Genomic DNA, 19,445 nt, shown 5'->3' on the forward strand with positions numbered 1-19,445 from the left:
GAGAAGGCTCATTCTCGAATAGTTGTCTTAACTGCTTTTGAGTGAGCAAACTTGATCTGTAAAGGATAGTTTAATTTTTAATACCCTAGCTTTAATACTGAAGTGAAACTTATTATGGGACATTGTGAGAACTCGGACTGTAACAGAAAAGTGAAAAGATAGTACATAAGTCAAACTCCGCCTCCTTAAAGGTGAAGTTTGACTTCCATACTTCTACTTCAGCTTTTCAAACACACACACACACACACACACACACACACACACACACGCATACACACATATGCACACACACACACACACACACACACACACACACACACACACACACACACACACACACACACACAACCCAAACAAGCACACACACACAGTGAGAGTGAAGAGTGATAGGGTGGGAGGGAGGAGTGGGCGATCACATGCATACACACACACACACACACACACACACACACACACACACACAGACAGTGAAGAGGGAAACTTGTGTGTGTGTGTGTGTATGTATATATATATATATATATATATATATATATATATATATATATATATATATTTATTTATATTTAGAGAGACAGAGAGAGAGAGAGAGAGTCAAAGAAGGAGATAGAGCAAGTGAGAGAGAGAGAAACGTTACAAGTACATTTCTACCAATAAACAAAAAAAGTCCAAGGCTGTAGGAAGCACCCCACTGAAATGAAAGGCAATAAAAATGCTCTTTATTTTCCACAGTTTCACACACAGGACATTAGCGTTCACAATGGCACATACGTTTTCCTCTGTAAAAAGACTTCATCAGATAAGCTTCCTGTGTTCCCTCCCTCAATTTATGCAAGCAGCAATTAAAAAGCCACCAATAAAATGCTTGAAGTGAAAAACAAAGATTGCTAGTTGCTTAGTACTGCTGTTTAAAACCTTGTTCTCACACTGAAACAGTAGCCAAAGCCACTTTTTAAAAGCTCACTTATACATTAAAATAATGACAAATAAAACTATCAGTAAAAACATTAAAAAATGCATCATAACCATTGAATGTATGTATATATAAAAGATGTTTAAATATATGTACAAGAATATATAAAAATAAACTTATTTAATTTCCTTAAAACCATAATAAAGTGGTTAAAATAGAAAGTGCACCCTTAATTCTAAAAATTAAGGAAAACGTTGTGTATGCGCAGATTAAGTGTGATAATCTTTCCAGAATGATTCTAAACTATGGTAAAAGCACACCGTGAAATTATTAAGAACTCAAAAAATAGGAAGATAGGAACAAAGGGGGTCTATAGTTTAGCAGCCCTTAGTTTTAATAATGGGGCAATAGAAATATTCTCATTTAAACCAGGGGCTTTAGCAGCATCTAAGGTCACCTACCAAAATAGCTCACAATATTCAAGCCTGGTTTCCCATGGACCCCCTCTAACATCAAGAAGAACAGTTGAACACAAAAGGCTGTAAACTGCAAATGCCACTCTCCGAAGAAAGACGATATGACTGTATCGTAGAAAAAAAAAAACACTTTAATCAAATAGTATGAATGAAACAGATGAAAGTTAAGCACTTTTCGTCCCACCTAGTTGTGGGACTTCTTCAGACACAGAACCTTACAACAACTACAGTTTATATCCTGGTGCAGTGGTGCTGCAATTACAAACACCACAGCTGATTTTAATGCTCATTAAGCATTAAATAGTTTAGACTGACAAATAAAACCATGTTTTCCATTAAAACAGTTAAACATAGTGCTTGCCTAACATAAACAAAAATAAATCAGAAACCATTAAAATGGTATAAATATTTTAACAATATTTTAAAAATGTTTAAAAACTTATGTATATTTTATATACGTTAATGGCAGTGAATCTATAATAATAAAAAATAGCGAATCCACTAAATGCATTTATAATACATAAATTTACAATGGGCAAAAACCTTGTTTAACAAACATGAACCTAGTATGTATGAAACACATAAACCTAATGTATGTAGTGTGTATAAAAAAGAGAGGGGGGTTCAATTAAAAACACCACAGCTGATTTTAATGCTCATTAAACATAAAAAAAACATGTTTACCATTAAAAACAGTCAAACCTAGTACTTGCCTGACATAAAGAGAAACAAATCAAAAGCCACTGAAATGGAATAAATATTTTAACAATGTTTTGAAAAATGTTTAAAAACTTTTGACGTATACTTTGTATACGTTAACGGCAGTGGATCTATAATGATGAAAATAGCAAATCCGATAAGTACTTTTAAAACACATATATTTACAATGGGCAAAAACCTTGTGAAACAAACATGAACATAGTATACCTTAGTGTATATAAAACACATAAACCTAGTATACATAATATGTACAAGAAAGAGGGGGCAGAAATGTCATGAATGACATCTTGAAAGACCAGGTTAATACAGAACATACCTATATATAAAACAGGCCAATGTTGTCAATTTGAAACAAGTGACTAATGCACTAAATCACAAAAATAGAGGTCTTTTCTTATGTTGGGGATAGCTCTATTCTGTACACAAAATAAGAAATATGAATTATAATACATGTGTTAATATGTCAATACATGAATATAGCCACATTTAATTAATCTAGGTAAAATATATGTATAGATATGTCCTCATCGGCACAAACTCCTTAGCTTCAATATTGGATAAAGGGAGCATATTTCAGTAAGTCCAGGAATAACACTAGCATTGCAGCGGATCTTCCAGTATAATTCCAAGACCTCTAGTTGTACATGGTATGGTCCAACCCTACCATCTGAAAGAACACAATCAACTGCTCTGAACAGAAATTTGTGATTCAGATTTTCCATTATATGTTTTGCTAATGCATTTTCAAGTTTATTTTTCCTAATAGCATGCAAGTGTTCATAGACACGTTCACGAAGCTTCCTGTCAGTTTTCCCAAAGTAAAATGCTGGGCATTGTTGACACTGGGCTAGATACACTACACCTTTAGACTGACAGGTACATTTGTGTCTCACCTGATATGCGACGTTCCCAATACGAAAACTTTCCCCAGTATTCATGTAAGAACAATAATTGCACATATTGCATTGAAACGTACCCTTCTTCCATGGCGGTCCCTGTACGTTACTCTCCATAATTTGTTTAAGATTTTTGCCTCTTTTCCAAAATATTTTTGGTTTATCCGGTAGTTTATTTTGTAATTCCTTATCACTGTTGATTATTGGCCAATTTTTATTAATTATCAATGTGATGACCTCACTATCAATGCTAAAAGGAGTTATGAATGCCAGTCTTACTAATGATGTATCTGGGTTTTGGGCCTGTAGCACCAAGTGTTTTGTACCACCAAGAATAGCTTGGTAAATACCTGATACTCTTTTTGTTTTTACTTCACTAACCAAACTGTCTGAGTAGTTTTGGATAACCACGTCTCAAACATTTCTTTAAGTAATTGACACTCTTCAAGAAAATCCACTTCTCTGGAGACCATACGGGCTGCTCTGACCAATTAGCCTTTTGCTACTGATCTCTTCCGATACCAAGGATAGTTACTACTGTAATGGAGAAAGGTATTAGAACATGTTTCTTTCCTATAAATTTTGGCACAGAATGATCTGTTCTCATGGTCTTTCGATAAATCTACATCTAAATAAGCAATTCTTTCACTACTGTACGTGTGGGTTAAAGACAGGAAACCGGAAGTGTTGTTGATGAAAAATGAAACCAAATCAAGTGCTGTTTTTTTTCATCTCCTTCCATTAAAATAAAAATATCATCTAGGAAATGTGTATAGAATTTAATTTTATTCATCATTTGGTCATTCTTCCCTATCACTTCCTGTTCCCAGTAAGCCATGACTAAATTAGCAAAGCTTCCCCCACATGGGGAGCCCATGGCTACACCTATTTTCTTTAGGTAGATTTTGTTGTTAAAAATCAAAAAATTATATGATAAAACTATATCTAACATTTCTTCTATCAAGGTAATTTCTGACTGCTTAGCCCCTCTTTTCCTTAACATAAAACTCACCCATTCTATACCGTCTTGGTGAGAGATGCATGTATACAAGTCCCTCACGTCGACGGTTAAGAAATTTAAACTGTCATTAAACTCAAAATTGTTAATATTTTGAAAGAATGACCAATAGTCTTTACATATTGCTTTCTCTTGTTGTACATATTTCTGTAATATATTGTCCACCATTTTCGCACACAGATATGTGATACTATTTCTAGCATCAACTAAAGGTCTCATGGGGGGATTAACTAATGATTTATGTATTTTAGGAATTCCAAAAAGATTTGGGGTTCTAGTTGTTAACATGGTCAGATAATTAAATGTTGACAAGTCTATTCTTCCTTCTATAAAGAAGTCCATGAATAATGACACAATTCTAGAATATGCTTGCTGTAATTCATTTCTGGATGTTTCTTGATGAGCATCACTATTTAATATACTCAACATTTTGTTGGTATATTGTTCCTGTGTCATAACCACTAGTTCATAGGTTCATACTAGGCTATCTGCCCTAGGGCATTTATAAGCCTAGCCAGAATGTGTTTGGCTTTCGCCACCCATTTTAAATTTATTTTGCTATGCCCTTTTTCGAGGTTAGTATACTGTGCCTCTGTCTAACAGTGACACAGAAGTGATACCCAGGGTAAACCTAAGATCTCCCATCCACTCATCAAGATTCCTCTTGAAGAGAGTCAATGAGGGACTCTGCCTAACCTGGACTGGGATTTTATTCCAGAGTGAAGGGAGCCTCTGGGTTATGAATCTGTCCCTCCAGCATGTCCTATTTATTTCAGTGCTGAGGTTCAAGTCTCGCTCAATGGGATTTGGATTTTCTGAGGTGCAGCATGTCCATTAATTCGGTTGGACATGGCTTTATCTGAACAGGCGGTATGCCACTGAGTAGAGCTGGAGTTTCTTTAACCGGCAGCATATGGCATCTGTTTGAGCCCTTTGATCCCTTGGTGAGGTACTTTTGGGGTCTTTCCAGTTGCTGCAGGTGTCTGGTAAGGTACATCCCAAAAGGGGCATTGTACTCAATTATGGGCCTGATGAGGGATGAGTAAAGAGCCCCTGATCTAGATGTGAATCCCTTCATGATTAGGTGGGCTATATAAAATGTTTTTCTAACCACTTTGGCCACGTGGTTGTCAAATGAGAGATTGCTATCAACTTGGGTCCCCAGGTCCCTAATTACTTCTTCTGTACTTAATGGATTACCACCTATGTGGTAATTTGTGGGCACTTTGTTTTTGCCAAAGGGGATGACTATACACTTTTTGGCATTTAGCTTGAGTCCCCCTCCTTTATCTGGTTGCAGTCATCAAACAGCAGCAGGAGTAAGTTACTTTTATTTACCTCATTGAGGAGTAATGCATGCCTGCCACTTTCTCTGATTTCACAGACCTTCACTGATTTTGCTTGTAATGTTGCTCTGTCTTTCATAAAAAAGTTTGATTTGCTTGTAAATTATTCAGTGACAGATAGTCAAGAAATGCAGACATCAGAGTTTTATACTTCCTATTGTCCAAAAATGCGTGTTGATGCAAAAGTTGTTATTCTACTAACCTAAGTGAATTAGCGAAATATTTAAAACACGTTTTGGATTTTGAGCCTTTATTCTGCTGCTATTTTTGGCTCTGCATAGAATTCTTAAGCAAAGAAGTTGAGAGTTATGCTATCTAGTTCTGCCAGCATTTATACATTTCCCAAGAAATCCATTCCTGAAGAGCAGCACTTCTTATAATCCAAAGTTTGCTTTGAGATCAGTCACTCTGGGCTGTTGATCTCTCTAGTGCTTACTTTGCTTATACTCATTATCAGCACAGGTTCATAGGTGTTTGCTAGGCTAATGACCACAAAGGCCTTTTTAAGCCTAGCCATGCATCCCAAATCACTGAGAAGTTTTGATACCTTTGATAAGTGTAAGCAGGGGCCTGGGAGATGAACCACTTACAGATTGCCTGGGTCCATTAATTATGGTGCTGTTTGTTTTGTGGACATGCAGGAGGTCCATCAGAGTGCAGTCTGAAAATGCCCTGTATGTCAGGCATAGATCTCCCCTCAAAAGCCTGTAAAATTACCCTAACAGGGTCATATGACCTTGTAATATGACCCTGACAGGGTCATATTACAGTCCTGCCCAGGTTAAATAGCTAATCGGAAAATTAATACATTTTTTTCTCCTTGTTTTCCCCAACCAGCAGCAGCTTTTGCAGGCTCTCACACAGTCAAGGATGTTTAAAGTGCCCCCCTGCCACCACAGGTATTGCAGTTACTTAAAGCTGGCTATGTTTTAATTTTAGTGGAGAGAATGTCCACCAGTTGGGTTTACCTAAGTCAAGGGCAGTATGTCAGTGGTAAAATATTTAATGAAATTGTGAAGCCTGTTACTTGATAAAACACTGTTAGTATCAGTAGAGTCATCTTTGAATTTCAAAGGAGATATAAATAATATTTATTACCCACCTGGCTTATTAAGTATACAAGAGTGCTATAGTAGCTTTTGTTGGTTTCACAGACAGTGCAAAATATCAAGAAAAAATAACTGGCTGTAGTTGGGGGCCCCCCAGGAACAGGGGGCCCCCAGCGACCGCAGGGTTCGCTGGTACCTAAAGCCAGCTATGCTCCTCACTCTCTTTGCTTGAGGTGAGGAAACAGGGCTTTCCATATTCCACAAAGAAAAAAACAGTAAATGTTCAAAATTGATGAATAACCAGCCTTCAAAGCCATAACCAGTAAACAAAAATAAAGTCCAAGGCTGTAGGAAGCACCCCACTGAAAGGAAAGGGAATAAAAATGCTCTTTATTTTCCACAAAATTAATGTTATACTGACCTGAGTAGCGTCACAGTTTGAGTTTAAAGTTCATGTGTCAAGAGGAGAAATGATGTTGTAGCTGATGTGAACTTTTCAACACATTGTGGCCATGGAAATTTGGACAAGGCAACATTAAGAAATTTAGAACTTCCATTATACTGTACATAAATACCAACTGCTTATTTAGAAGTATATACAGACGCCCTGTGTTGCTGTACAACAACCTGCATTATTGCTTTTCATTGTTGCCTCGTGTATAACATGACATGGATTTTAACACACTGAAGCTCTTACACTAACCCAACCCGCATCCCCGACCAACTAAGCAACTTATTTCAGCAGCAGAGATGGTAAGAAATGCAATGTACCAGTCTCTCTCTCGGTCCGTTAGCTCTCATTTCCCTGGGGAAAATAATATGTACGTATTCACCACACACAGTAGAACTGAAACCTATGTATGGAAGTACAAAGGAGCTTATACTGTACTGTCCATCTGCTTTCCTTAGCACTTCCTTACAGAAGTTTCACTTGTACCGTGTTTGGCGACCATGCACATATTTTTTAAACTGCGATATGCTTAATAGGCGGGATGAGTTTGCAGTCACTGGGAAGCATTTAGCCGTTTTAGCAGGTTAAAGTGATGCATACACACATACATACATGCATACAAATATTTCATGCATGGGCAATAGTGCCCTTCTATCCTGTCAGTATACCAAAACAGTTGTTTCATAATAGGTGTCCAGGTCATTCTTAACAATATCTAAACTAGTGTTTGCTTTAATGTAATTTGGTAAGCTATTCCATGCACTAACTATAGTGATGTCAATGAGAGTCAGCTAAGAGTACAAATCTGCAGATTTGATTAGAGCAATCTGTAGTCCCTGTCTATTATGTGATGAGTGTACAGTCAATAAAGGTAAGCCATATTTAAGTTTGAGGAAAAGAGCACTTTTAGCTAAGGATATGCAAGCAAGTGGTGAGAAAATATGTCAAATTCTATAACCTAATTTTAGTTGAACTTTGTAATATTAGTAATATGAACCGTAAAAGGAATGGATGGGAAAAGTGTAAACCCTAAATATTCTTATTTTGACACATTAGGAGTAATATTACTTTGATTGTTCTTTGTTGTAATGGCTGATAAGTTTAACAGATGCTGGGAAGAGGAGAATGTCATAAAATTTGTTTTCCTATGTCAGATTAGGAGTTTGCTAGTTGCAGACTATTGAATGAGTTTAGAAAAGCCTCTTTGCCATGGTGATTGTAGATTAATTTGTTTATATAAAAGCGTTTCAAAGATTTCTGTAGTAGTGCACAGAATACAGATGGAGTCTACAGTCTTTATGATCCTTTGGTGAAGGCACTTTAGGGAGATGAAATGTTTTAAGGCTGTTGATACTGTGACAGAGGCTTGACAATTCTGTCATCTGGTTTCCTGAATAAAGTAGAATGGAGTTTACTACATTTTCAAGGACAAATTTAAGTTTTTTAGTAGATTTTTGTTTCCTTAAGAGAGATCTCTTTGCTGTTAGAGTTACCCATCAATATGCTTGTAGTAATGCAGGCATCAGTTAATTGTCCTTTTAACTGCTTTATTTTCTTCCAGAAGTGTTTCAGATTGTTAGTTGTTGTAACCTGTCTTTGTCTAAAATAGAGTGACTTGTGGTATTGGTTGTTATTCTTGTTAGCTTTGTAAAGATAAGGTACCGTTGCTGAAGTTTGTCATCTGGATAAGATGCCATTGGTAAAGTTGTTCCTCTAGGTAGTTTTGTTTCCAAGCTTTCAAAGCATCATCTCTCTGTTTATCATATTCTAAATATCATTTGTAACCCAGAGGCACATGTGACCTCTGAGTCTTTGATGAGTTTTAAGGTAAAGAGATCATTGAATTGTAGAAAGGATGTGAGTGATGCAGATGTAGGGTCCTGGTGGTAATACAAAAGGATCTAGTGAGCATCAGGTAATACAAAAGGAGCTAGTCTGCAGTACTGAGGTGAGCATCAGGTAATACAAAAGGATCTAGTCTGTAGTACTGAGGTGGGCATCAGGTAATACAAAAGGATCTAGTCTGTAGTACTGAGGTGAGCATCAGGTAATACAAAAGGATCTAGTCTGTAGTACTGAGGGCAGCATCAGGCAATACAAAAGGATCTAGTCTGCAGTACTGAGGTGAGCATCAGGTAATACAAAAGGATCTAGTCTGTAGTACTGAGGTGAGCATCAGGTAATACAAAAGGATCTAGTCTGTAGTACTGAGGTGAGCATCGGGTAATACAAAAGGATCTAGTCTGTAGTACTGAGGTGAGCATCAGCATCAGGCAAGGATTACTCTATAAATATCTATGGGATTCTCTTTGGAATTTTTAAATGGACAGGTAGATAATATAGGTAATAATGTAATGTCTGTGCATCTATGCTGCATCATGATTGTAAGAACTTTAATCACTGAGTCATTTTTTGATGGTGGATTAGGTCTGGTTGTGACTCTTAAAAGCTGATCAAGGCTGTATTACTTTAAGATTGTGTGTGTGTGTGTGTGTGTGTGTGTGTGTGTGTGTGTGTGTGTGTGTGTGTGTGTGTGTGTGTGTGTGTGTGTGTGTGTGTGTGTGTGTGTGTGTGTGTGTGTGTGTGTGTGTGTGTGTGTGTGTTTCCAGTTTGACCTTAATCACCATACTGGGGCTTTCTAGCTGAAAGAATAAAGCTCTTAAGGGAAAACTCAACAGCTATCTGTCCAGAGGCTGTTATTGGTGCAACAACAATGACACCAGGATGATATACTAGACGTCTTGGGTTCAAGTCCCTAATGAGTGATAATATTTTGTGATAATATTATCCTTTCACTCCTAAGATAATAACAGTGCCTAAGTACAGGACTTTCTCTGTATTTGTGTATTTGCAATTTGACATTAATCACCATGCCATCGATTTTCTAGCTAAAAGGATAAAGCTATTAAGGGAAAACTTGACACCTATCTGTTTATTGACTCTTGCTCGTGCAATGGCAGTGATATTAGTATGATATGTTGGAGGCGGTGGGTTTGCTTCACAGATAAGAAGTAACATTATCTTTTCATTTCTGTGACTGTGATAGGTGGATAATATAACAATTCGAGTTTCAGTGCTATGGATACTTTCAGTTCAGGGACTGCCTCAGTACTGGTGATCAATAAGGAGCATAAAATCCCTTTCAAATGCACCTTCAAACCTACAATGCCCATGAGCAAAAGCTTCATCAGCAGAATACAGCAAGCAGTTCACAGAAAAACTTGCACCAATTGTAAAACAGTCTTTTTTCCTACAGCTCTAGATGAGCACCACAAATGTTCAGGTACCTGGAATTCCACTGGTAATCTTCACTCCTGGAATTAAACTGCTCAGCGTAGGAGTTGACTACTCCAGCACCAGATAGTCTTTCATTGATCAAATGCATTCCAGACTACACTGGATCCTTCAATCAACAAAGACTTCTAAACTAACCTACCCCCAGCCTTAAAAATGTATAAGTACACAGCCAGGTACCACTTCCTGGACTCTAGGTGTCTCACTTTAAGGAAAACAGTCCCTATTTCCTTGTTTCACACAATGTTCTTATATAAAAGACGTATGTATTCTTGTTTATCAAATATTCAGACTGTTATCTGGCATTGGCTACATCAGAAATCCTTAACCAATATGTTAGTGTTACAGTATGTATGAATACATCTATATATTTTGAATTCCATATTTGATATATACACACACACACACACACACACACACAGGAACACTTTGACTTGTTGAATGTTTCTTAGGTAAAAGAATGAAAGGATTGAACTGATTTGTATGATTTACAATTTATCAGCTTCTAAACATTATCACATTGGATTTAAAGTGAGAATAGTGCATGGCGGGGTTTAGGGAAATTTTCTTTTTCCCTACAATTGTATGATCTCAGAATTGGTGTATATAAGTAAAAATATGTTGACAGGGTGCATGGGGGTGCAGTGGAACCTGTACTGCCCCAAAAAATGTTTTTTTCACTTTTTTATAAGGTTGACGTTTTGCACAGTGAAACACCACTATAATATTAACGGGGGCCATTTTGGCTGTTGTGTCAGTGGGTTTTCTTTCAAGATCTGTAAATGCACTCATGGATGTGAATAACTGTGCATAATATATCTATCTCCCTCTCTCATATACACATACACACACAAGGACAAATATAGGTATGCACACATGTATACAAACACACGCACACTCATATATATATATATATATATATATATATATATATATATATATATATATATATCATATATATGGGTTTGCATATGATTGACTTACATATTATCGACAAAACATTATCGATGTGAAAAGATCAGCAGGAAAGTGTTCATACCCCAGGACATTATCATAAATATGCACACAAAAAACAAACATTTCTGCAGGGGGACAAAACACACCGCATCCTCCATATGGGGGGACAGCCTCTTTCTAAATATATATACCAACTCCGAGATCACACAATAGCAGGTAAAAGCAGAACCTCTTCCCCACTGTACAAGCAATCTTGCATCAGCACATTGATTGGCTGGCTTACTGATCGCATGTGAAAGGCAGAAAAGTGATTGATAAAGTGAATTTTTGATGGTCCCCGCTATTGAAATGCTGGCTCTTGAAATGCAGAGTGCCAAAAAGCCAAAGAAAAAAGATCAAAAATCAAGGAAAAGAGTGAATCTAGAAGATCACTCTTCTCCTTTAAACTCCTTTATGTAAGGGGGCAGGCCCCCCTGCACACCCTCATAACTTATATATACCAACTCCAAGATTGCCATACCATGGAGGAAGGGGAATATTCTGGGAAATGGCCATCTTAGACTTAGTATATTATATGCAAGTCAATTTTTCAGTCTTTCTGAGTCCACGTTCTAGCAAGTCCTGATATTTCAAATGATTACTATTTTGGATATGTAGAGGTGAAGCTATATCCCTATATGTGTGTACACACACACACATATATAAATAAATATATATATATATGTGTATATAAATAAATATATATATATATATATGTGTATATATGGGTACCTGTCAAATGATAGAAAACTCATTTGATAGAAACTGATTTCACTGAGACCATAACATAGAAAGTTCAAAACAATGAAAAACCCTTTTGACTGAAACTCAAAACACTGAAACATGACAGTAAAAGGTATATGCCCTCTTCCCCACTGTAGTGCGATCCTGGAGTTAGCATATATAGTTGGGGGCTGTGGGGGCCGTAGCCCCCACAAACTTCATACATTTTAAACCCTACATATGGATACTTATAACTACAATGAATAACTCTGCAGAAAACAATATTTACCTAAACTATGTGGGGGGCATTGCCCCCCACACGCCCCCTAACTTTATGTACTAACTCCAGGATCACACTACAGTGAGGAAAAGGGCATATACCTTTTACTGTCATGTTTCAGTGTTTTGAGTTTCAGTCAAATGGGTTTTCAGTGTTTTGAACTTTCTATGTTATGGTCTCAGTGAAATGACTTTCTATCAAATGAGTTTTTTATCATTTGATAGGGACCCATATATATATATATATATATATATATATATATATATATTTATATATATATATATGTATATATATGATCGTAGGCGGTTACTAGATTAGCAGATCTAGATCCTTTAGAAGCCTAACCATGTTATTCCCAGGTATCTCCATTTTTTTGTTTTTGGGTAGTTCATGAACGAATTTATGAACAGAGAGGGCCTGTGATCAACATTAGCCACCCCTGACCATGATGGACATGGGTGTCACCCCAGGGGCAGATTTGCACTCTCCTATCCAATTATCTAGTTGTATTTGAATAGGGATAGTGAGGAGTTCTGTTTTACATGAATAGGAAGTCTATTTCAGAAAAGTGTCAGTCTCTGGGAGACACATCTGTCTGTCCAGTATGTTCTGTTAATGTCACAATCTAGGTTGATATCCCGAGAGCAAGTGACTCTCATGCCATTTGCTTATGGATGTACAGCCTTTCCATTAGGGCAGGCACAAGTCACCTCTCAGCAGCCTATAAGATACAGATTGAAGTGATAGGGCTTACAGCCTGTCCATGTAGGTCATGATTTTGAGTTCCTGTATTTTGTTAGTAAGGAACCTTTGAGGTCTCTCCAGCTGTTGTAGGTGTCTGTTGAGGTACATACAAAAGGGCACATTATACTGTATTAGTGGTCTGATGAGGGTCGAGTACAGTGGAGTCATAACATCCCTTGACCTGAATGCTATGCTTTTGCTTATGAGGTGCACTGTGTAGAAGGCATTCCTTACCCTGTGGAAAATTGGTGGTCAAAGTTCAGATTGCTGTTAACCTGTGTTCCCAAGTCTCGCACCACAGGGTTAGAACTCAGGGGGGTGCTGTCAGTACTGTAATTTATAGAGAATTCTGTTTTGCCTAAGGGAATAATGATGCATTTTTTGCATTTAGTTTTAGACCATGGCTTTGGCACCAGTCATTTATATGTGTTAGCCCTTCTTGTAATATGTTGACATCATTGGGGGTCTGAATGTCTGCTCCCAGTTTGCAATCATCAGTGAACTTGGTGAGCCAGAGGCCAGCTTCTTTGGCCTGGACTTCTGCGAAATAGATGCCAAACAGTAAGGTGCCCAGCACAGACCCCTGTAGTACTCAGCTGGTGATGGGTCTACAGGCATAGGTGGAGTCACCAACTTTGACAGAATATGTTCTGTCAGTGAGCCAACTGGCTACCTATCTAGACATGTAAGGGTTAATCGCTAGCTTGGAGGGTTCTGAATGATGCCAGAGTGAGGTATTGTGTCAAAGGCTTTGGCAGGTCGAAATAGGCTATGTGCACTGTCTTACATTTGTCCATAGTTTTGGTGACAGTCTCAAAGAAGTCTACCAGGTTTAGTAGGCATGATCAACCCTTAACAAAGCCAAACTGGGTTGAGTCCTGCGTTTGGAGGTCACCTATGTCCTTGTTGATAATATCCATGATATTTCTTTCCATGGCCTTGCTGATGAGGCTGGTTAGACTTATGGGTCTGTAGTTCCCAGGGTCAGTTGATTCTCCCCCCTCTGTGCAGGGGGATTACTGTTGCTGTTCTCCATTCTGCAGGAATATAGACAGTTCTCAAGCTATGATTAAAGAGAACGCCAAGTGTGTCTGCTAGGTCTTGTTTTAGATTGTTTAATAAACAACCTGGGATATTATCTGGTCCCATTGAGGCCATGTTTTTGGCCTAAGGATGTGCAGAGATGACCTGTTCTCTAGAGATACTAGGCAGACTGCTGGTGTCAGGTATGCTTTGGGATATGGTATGTGGGGATATGTGGGTAAAGTTTGTTCGGAATCTTTCTGCTAGCAGTTTGGTGATATCTTCCAGTGTAGTGTGAGTGATCCCATCTACAACCAGTTTGGCAGATAGCTGGGCAATTCCCTTTTAGACTTCGGATGTAGTTAAAGAATGCTTTATGATTACCTTTGGCTATGGATGCAATTTTAATTTCGTAATTTAATTTAGAAGGCTTCTGATTTTCTTGTTAAGGCTTAGGAGAGAACTCTTCCTCTGCAAAGTGATATTCCTCTTGCTTTTGGACAACAGTTTCTTCCTCTTGTTATGTATTCTATTTATATTTGAAGTCCACCCGGTGGCTTGTTCATAGGTGTGTACTAGGCTAATGGCCCTGGAGCCTTTACAAGCCTAGCCCATAGAAGTGCCCTGGCACTGTGCCACCCAATGTTAGTTCCCAGTGCCTTTATCAATTACAGTCACTGGAGTGATCCCTGGGGTGAACTTTCCATTTCCCATCCACTCATCAAGATTTCTCTTATAGAGGGCCAGTGAGGTGCTCTACTTGACATGTATGGAAAGTCTATTCCAGAGCATGGGCAGTCTCTGGGTTATAAACCTGTCCCTCCAGCATGTTCTATTGATTGTGGTAATGAGGTTGAGGTCTCTGGAGTGTGTGGTGTGGAGTTTTTTGAGTCGTCTGTATAGGACATGTTTTTAAGGCCTAGGATCCTCTTTTTGAGGTACTTTTGTGGCCTTTCCAGCAGCTGTTGCATGTGTTTAGTGAGGTACATGCCAAATGGGGCACTATATTCGATGATTAGCCTAATGAGGGAAGAGAAGAGAGAGAGAGATGATGACAACTTTCTTCTTGGATGCAAAATCCTTGGTAATGAGATGTGCCACATAGAAGGACTTTCTGACCACAGTGGAAATGTGGTGGCCTCAGGACAGGTTGATGTCAACCTTTGTCCCCAGATCTCTTATAAGGCCTTCAGTGTTCAATGGGCTCCCATCGATGTGGTAATTAGTGGGAACTGAGTTTATCCCCAAGGGGATGACAACGCATCTTTTGGCATTAAGCTTAAGGCCATGGTTTCAACACCAGTCATTGGTCTCAGTGAGGCCTTTCTGTAGGATGTCTACATCACTTGGGGAGTTAATAATGGCTCCCAGCTTGCAGTCATCTCTGAATGTGATCAGCCAGTGTTCCTCCGTGTTGGCCTGAACTTCTGAAAAGCAAATGCCAAACAGGAGAGTACCTAGGACTGATCCCTGTGGGACTCCACTCGTGACTGGTCGGCATTCTGACTTGGAGTCTGCTACTTTCACACTGTGGGGTTTATCTGTTAGCCAGTTTGCAACCCACCTAGTGATATAGGAGTTGATGCCTAGTTTCATAAGTTTATCAATAATTCCTGAGTGGGGAATGGTATCAAAGGCCTTGACCAGATTGAGGTAGGCTGTATGAGCTGCCTTGCCCTCATCCACAGCTCTGGTGACTGACTCAAAGAAGTTAACCAGGTTGAGCAGGCATGATCTACCTTTCACAAAATCAAATTGCGTGGGATCTAGAGTTTGAAGATTTCCTGTATCCTTGTTAATTAGGTCCATGGTGATATGCTTCATAGCCTTACATTTCAGACTTGTCAGGCTAAGGGGGTGATAATTCCCAGGGTCTGTAGTCGCTCCCGATTTATGGAGAGGGATGACTGCAGCAGTGCGCCATTCGGTTGTTTTTACAGGAAAACCTGGTTTTGATCCAGTCAGGTGCAGCAGAGTTTATGCAGTCGCTTAAGTGTTTGTACAGGGCATTTGCATACACTTCTGCACAGTGATTATTGATGTCTGCAATTGCAAGTGGTATGAAGCTTTTTATGCCATCTCTTAGTAGGTTGTAGTTAGCTTTGGTGAAGTTTTTATAAATTTTGTTCCTGTGGGGGTGTCAGTTTCAATAGTTACTTCAAACGAGACTGATTTTTGGATTGCCCTAACAAGGGAGGCCCTCACTCATCCAGAGGTACATTAACCTCCCCATGTTGGTGAGTACTATGTCCAGAATATTAGAGCCCCTAATTCCAGAGCATTTGTATTAACAAAGTCCAGGGACCTCTAAGTGAGTATGTTTTTGTTCATGTGTGTCCCCCAGTCTATGGAAGGATAGTTGAAATCTCCCATGACTGAAGTGTTGGGCTGTAAGGCGAGGCATTCTAGTAAATCAAGGTAGGCAGTGTGCTTATACTGGTTTATGGTGGGGGATCTATACCTAGCAATGATGTGGTATGTTATTGGACACAGAGTAGTTTGAGAGAGTCATGCTGGTTGGTCCCAAAGTGTATTTGGTTTTAATGAAAATGGATACACCACCTCCTTTGGTTCCTTCATGCTCATTTTGAGGTCTGAATTTGTGGAAGGCATTGTAGCCTTGCACAACTGGGGTGATCTCAGCAGTCTTTAACCATGTTTTGGTAACTGCAGAGACATCAGCATCCTCCAAGGCGAGTAGTGCTTCCAGAGAGTGTAGTTTCATGTTTATTACACTGGAAAATTTGTTATTTTGACATTGCCTAAAAAAGGCTATGAGGAGATAAGTGTCTTTGCCAGTATCCAAAAGCCTAGGGGGGGACAGGCGTAAAACATCTCTAGCAAAGCAACAAGGTCTGTCTACCATATCTTCCCAGACTGGCAGATACTGGATCCCCCTGGAGTGACACCAGAAGCTAAGCCAATTCTTGAAGTCAATCATTTTTGGTTTATATCGTGGTATCATCCTGGGTGAGGGTAGGATATTGCATAGGGCTAGGAACATACCTATCTGGGACACATAATCAGAGAGTTCCATCATGTCTCTCTTCGAATAGTCCAGAGAGGTATGTCTCAAGTCATTCACTCCAACGTGGACTATGACAAAGTCATAATGGTACTTGTTGAGTGACTTGAGTGCACGTGTGATTTGCCGGATCCTGGCACCTGATAGGCAGCTGACCATGACCTTCTCCTTGTCCAGTCTGTTGAGGGGACATCTGTGTGTCTCACTATGGATTCACCTATGACCAAGACATTTGGTTTGTTTTGCCTTGGAGGTTATTTGTTGAGACACGTGTGTGTGTTGATATGTGTAGTGGTTTGTTTTTGCTTTTTAGTGAGTGTGGGTGGTGTGTCTTTGGGAGGTCTCTGTTCATTTGATAGGCTTTTATTGAGCACCTTCACATATGTGGGTTTATGTGTCATGACCTTGTTTTGTGTGAGAGGTGAGGATTGAGTGAGAGGTGAAGCATGTGAGCTGACAACCTGTTTGATGACTAGTTTGTTTTTACTTGAAAAATTTGACTCCAGTTCCACAGTGCATTTGCATCTCTCACATAGGGTGTTAGTTTGTTTTAGGAGCAAATGGTTGTCAGTATAAATAAAGCAAATGCTACTTTGCCTCAAGATGCCCATATCAATCAGGCTGGCAGGGGAAATAGTGGAAACTGCCCTTCCTTGCTGGAAAGATTTTTCTGAATGTCATATTTGGGAAGGAAGTGGGATAGATGGACTTAGTCTTTTTTGGCTTAACTAGTGGGCTAGTTTGACTTGGAGTAGCAAAAGCAGTTGGTGTAGAGTAGATTGTGGATGACACGTGTGACAACACTAATGAGTTGCCCTTTGCTCAGCAGGGAAGCTTGGGGAGGTTCTACTGGAAGATCTTTAGAGAAACATAATTTCTCCAGGAGTTTGCATATATACAGGGCACTGCTAGATCCCATTGCTCTCTACACAGCAATGGGCAAATGCAAGGCTTATATAAAGGTGAATTTAAACACTTTTTAGCACAACTGCCAATGAGAAGGCCACAAAATGAGCCTTTCTCCAGCAATCCCCAACGTAGATGGGTCTTAGCTACACACTTCTGCCACAAGGGTGCAGGGAGACCTTTTTATTGTAAGATGGCTGGTTTAAGAGCACAGTGATATCAAACAGTCTAGATTCAGCAGTTCTTAACCTAGCCTATGCTATATAAGGCAATGAAACTCAATTTCAATGTGCAGAGTAAAAAGCAGTCACAAACAGCAAAAGCAGTAGTTCAGTTAAATACAGTTAACAAAGTGCAGTGCCAGTGCTGCCTTGGATTTTAGTGCAGGTGGACTCTAGATCTCTGGCTAAAGTTATTAAATGTTGAGCAACTCTGGTAAACTGAGCACAGACCCATGCAAACATGAGGCTTATATACACACACACATTTAAACAGGTTTAACACAATTACCAATGGGAAAGCCACAGAATGAGCCTTTTTCCAGCAAACCCCAATGTAGATGGGCTCTGAGCTACACACTTCTGCCACAAGGGTGCAAGGAGGCCATTTTAATGTAAGATGTCTGGTTTAAGAACATAGTGATATCAAGCAGTCTAGTTTCAGCAGGTCTGAATCTAGCCTATGCTATATAAGGCAATGAAACACAATTTCAATGTGCATAGCAAAAAGCAGTCATAAACAGCAAAAATGAAGCAGTAATTCAATTAAATACAGTTAACAAAGTGCAGTGCTGCCTTGGATTTCAGTGCAGGTGCACTCCAGATCTCTGGCTAAAGTTACTAAATGTTGAGCAACTCTGGTAAACTGAGCACAGACCCGTGCAAACATGAGGCTTATATACACACAATTTTAATCAGTTTTAACACAAGTGTGGAAAAGCCCCATACTGAGCCTTTTTACAGAAATTCCAAACTCAGATGGGTCCTGAGCTACACACTTCTGCCACAATGGTGCAGGTATGCCCTCTTAATGTAAGATGGCTGGTTTAAGAGCATAGTGATATCATGCATTCCAGAGTCATCAGGTCTGAATCTAGCCTATGATATCTAAGGCAAGGAAACACAATTTATAAATGAGAAGGAGTAGGGAAGAGACATGTAAAGGTCAAACTGAGAGCATTTGGAAGTATACTGTTAGCCTGCAGTGGTACTGACCTCTGCACAAACTGGCAGCTCTTCAAGCAGCTGTGAACAGTGGGAGACTATGGAGAGCATTTGCTATAGAGCTTTTAAACTGGAGAGGTTTTCTTATATGCAAGCACGGGGAACCATCTTTGCACATCACTTTTATACCAGCAGGATGAAAGACTGTTATAATGTTAAACCCTCAGGTCAATCAGATAAAAACACAATAAGCTATCAACCAGTAGTCCCCACCTTGGATGGATTGAATTCAGATCTCTGCTCCCAGAAAAGTGCAAAAGAACACTCTTAATGTAAAACAAGCTGATTTTGAGCTCAAGTGCAGTAACAAATGATTTACAACAAAGTTAGAATTTTTGCAATATCAGGAATCCTTGGAAATAAGT

General features: G+C 39.0%; 1 protein-coding gene across 1 annotated transcript in view; it reads right to left on the reverse strand.

Moving 5' to 3' along the window:
• Positions 1-19,445, reverse strand: part of LOC122808674 (alpha-2-macroglobulin-like) — a 1,311,252-nt gene that overhangs the window by 1,158,995 nt on the left and 132,812 nt on the right. The gene's annotated exons all lie outside the window — the stretch shown is intronic.

This window comes from Protopterus annectens, chromosome 8.part0, assembly GCF_019279795.1.
Source record: "Protopterus annectens isolate FY-2018-M chromosome 8.part0, PAN1.0, whole genome shotgun sequence".
Classification (NCBI taxonomy): domain Eukaryota; kingdom Metazoa; phylum Chordata; order Ceratodontiformes; family Protopteridae; genus Protopterus; species Protopterus annectens.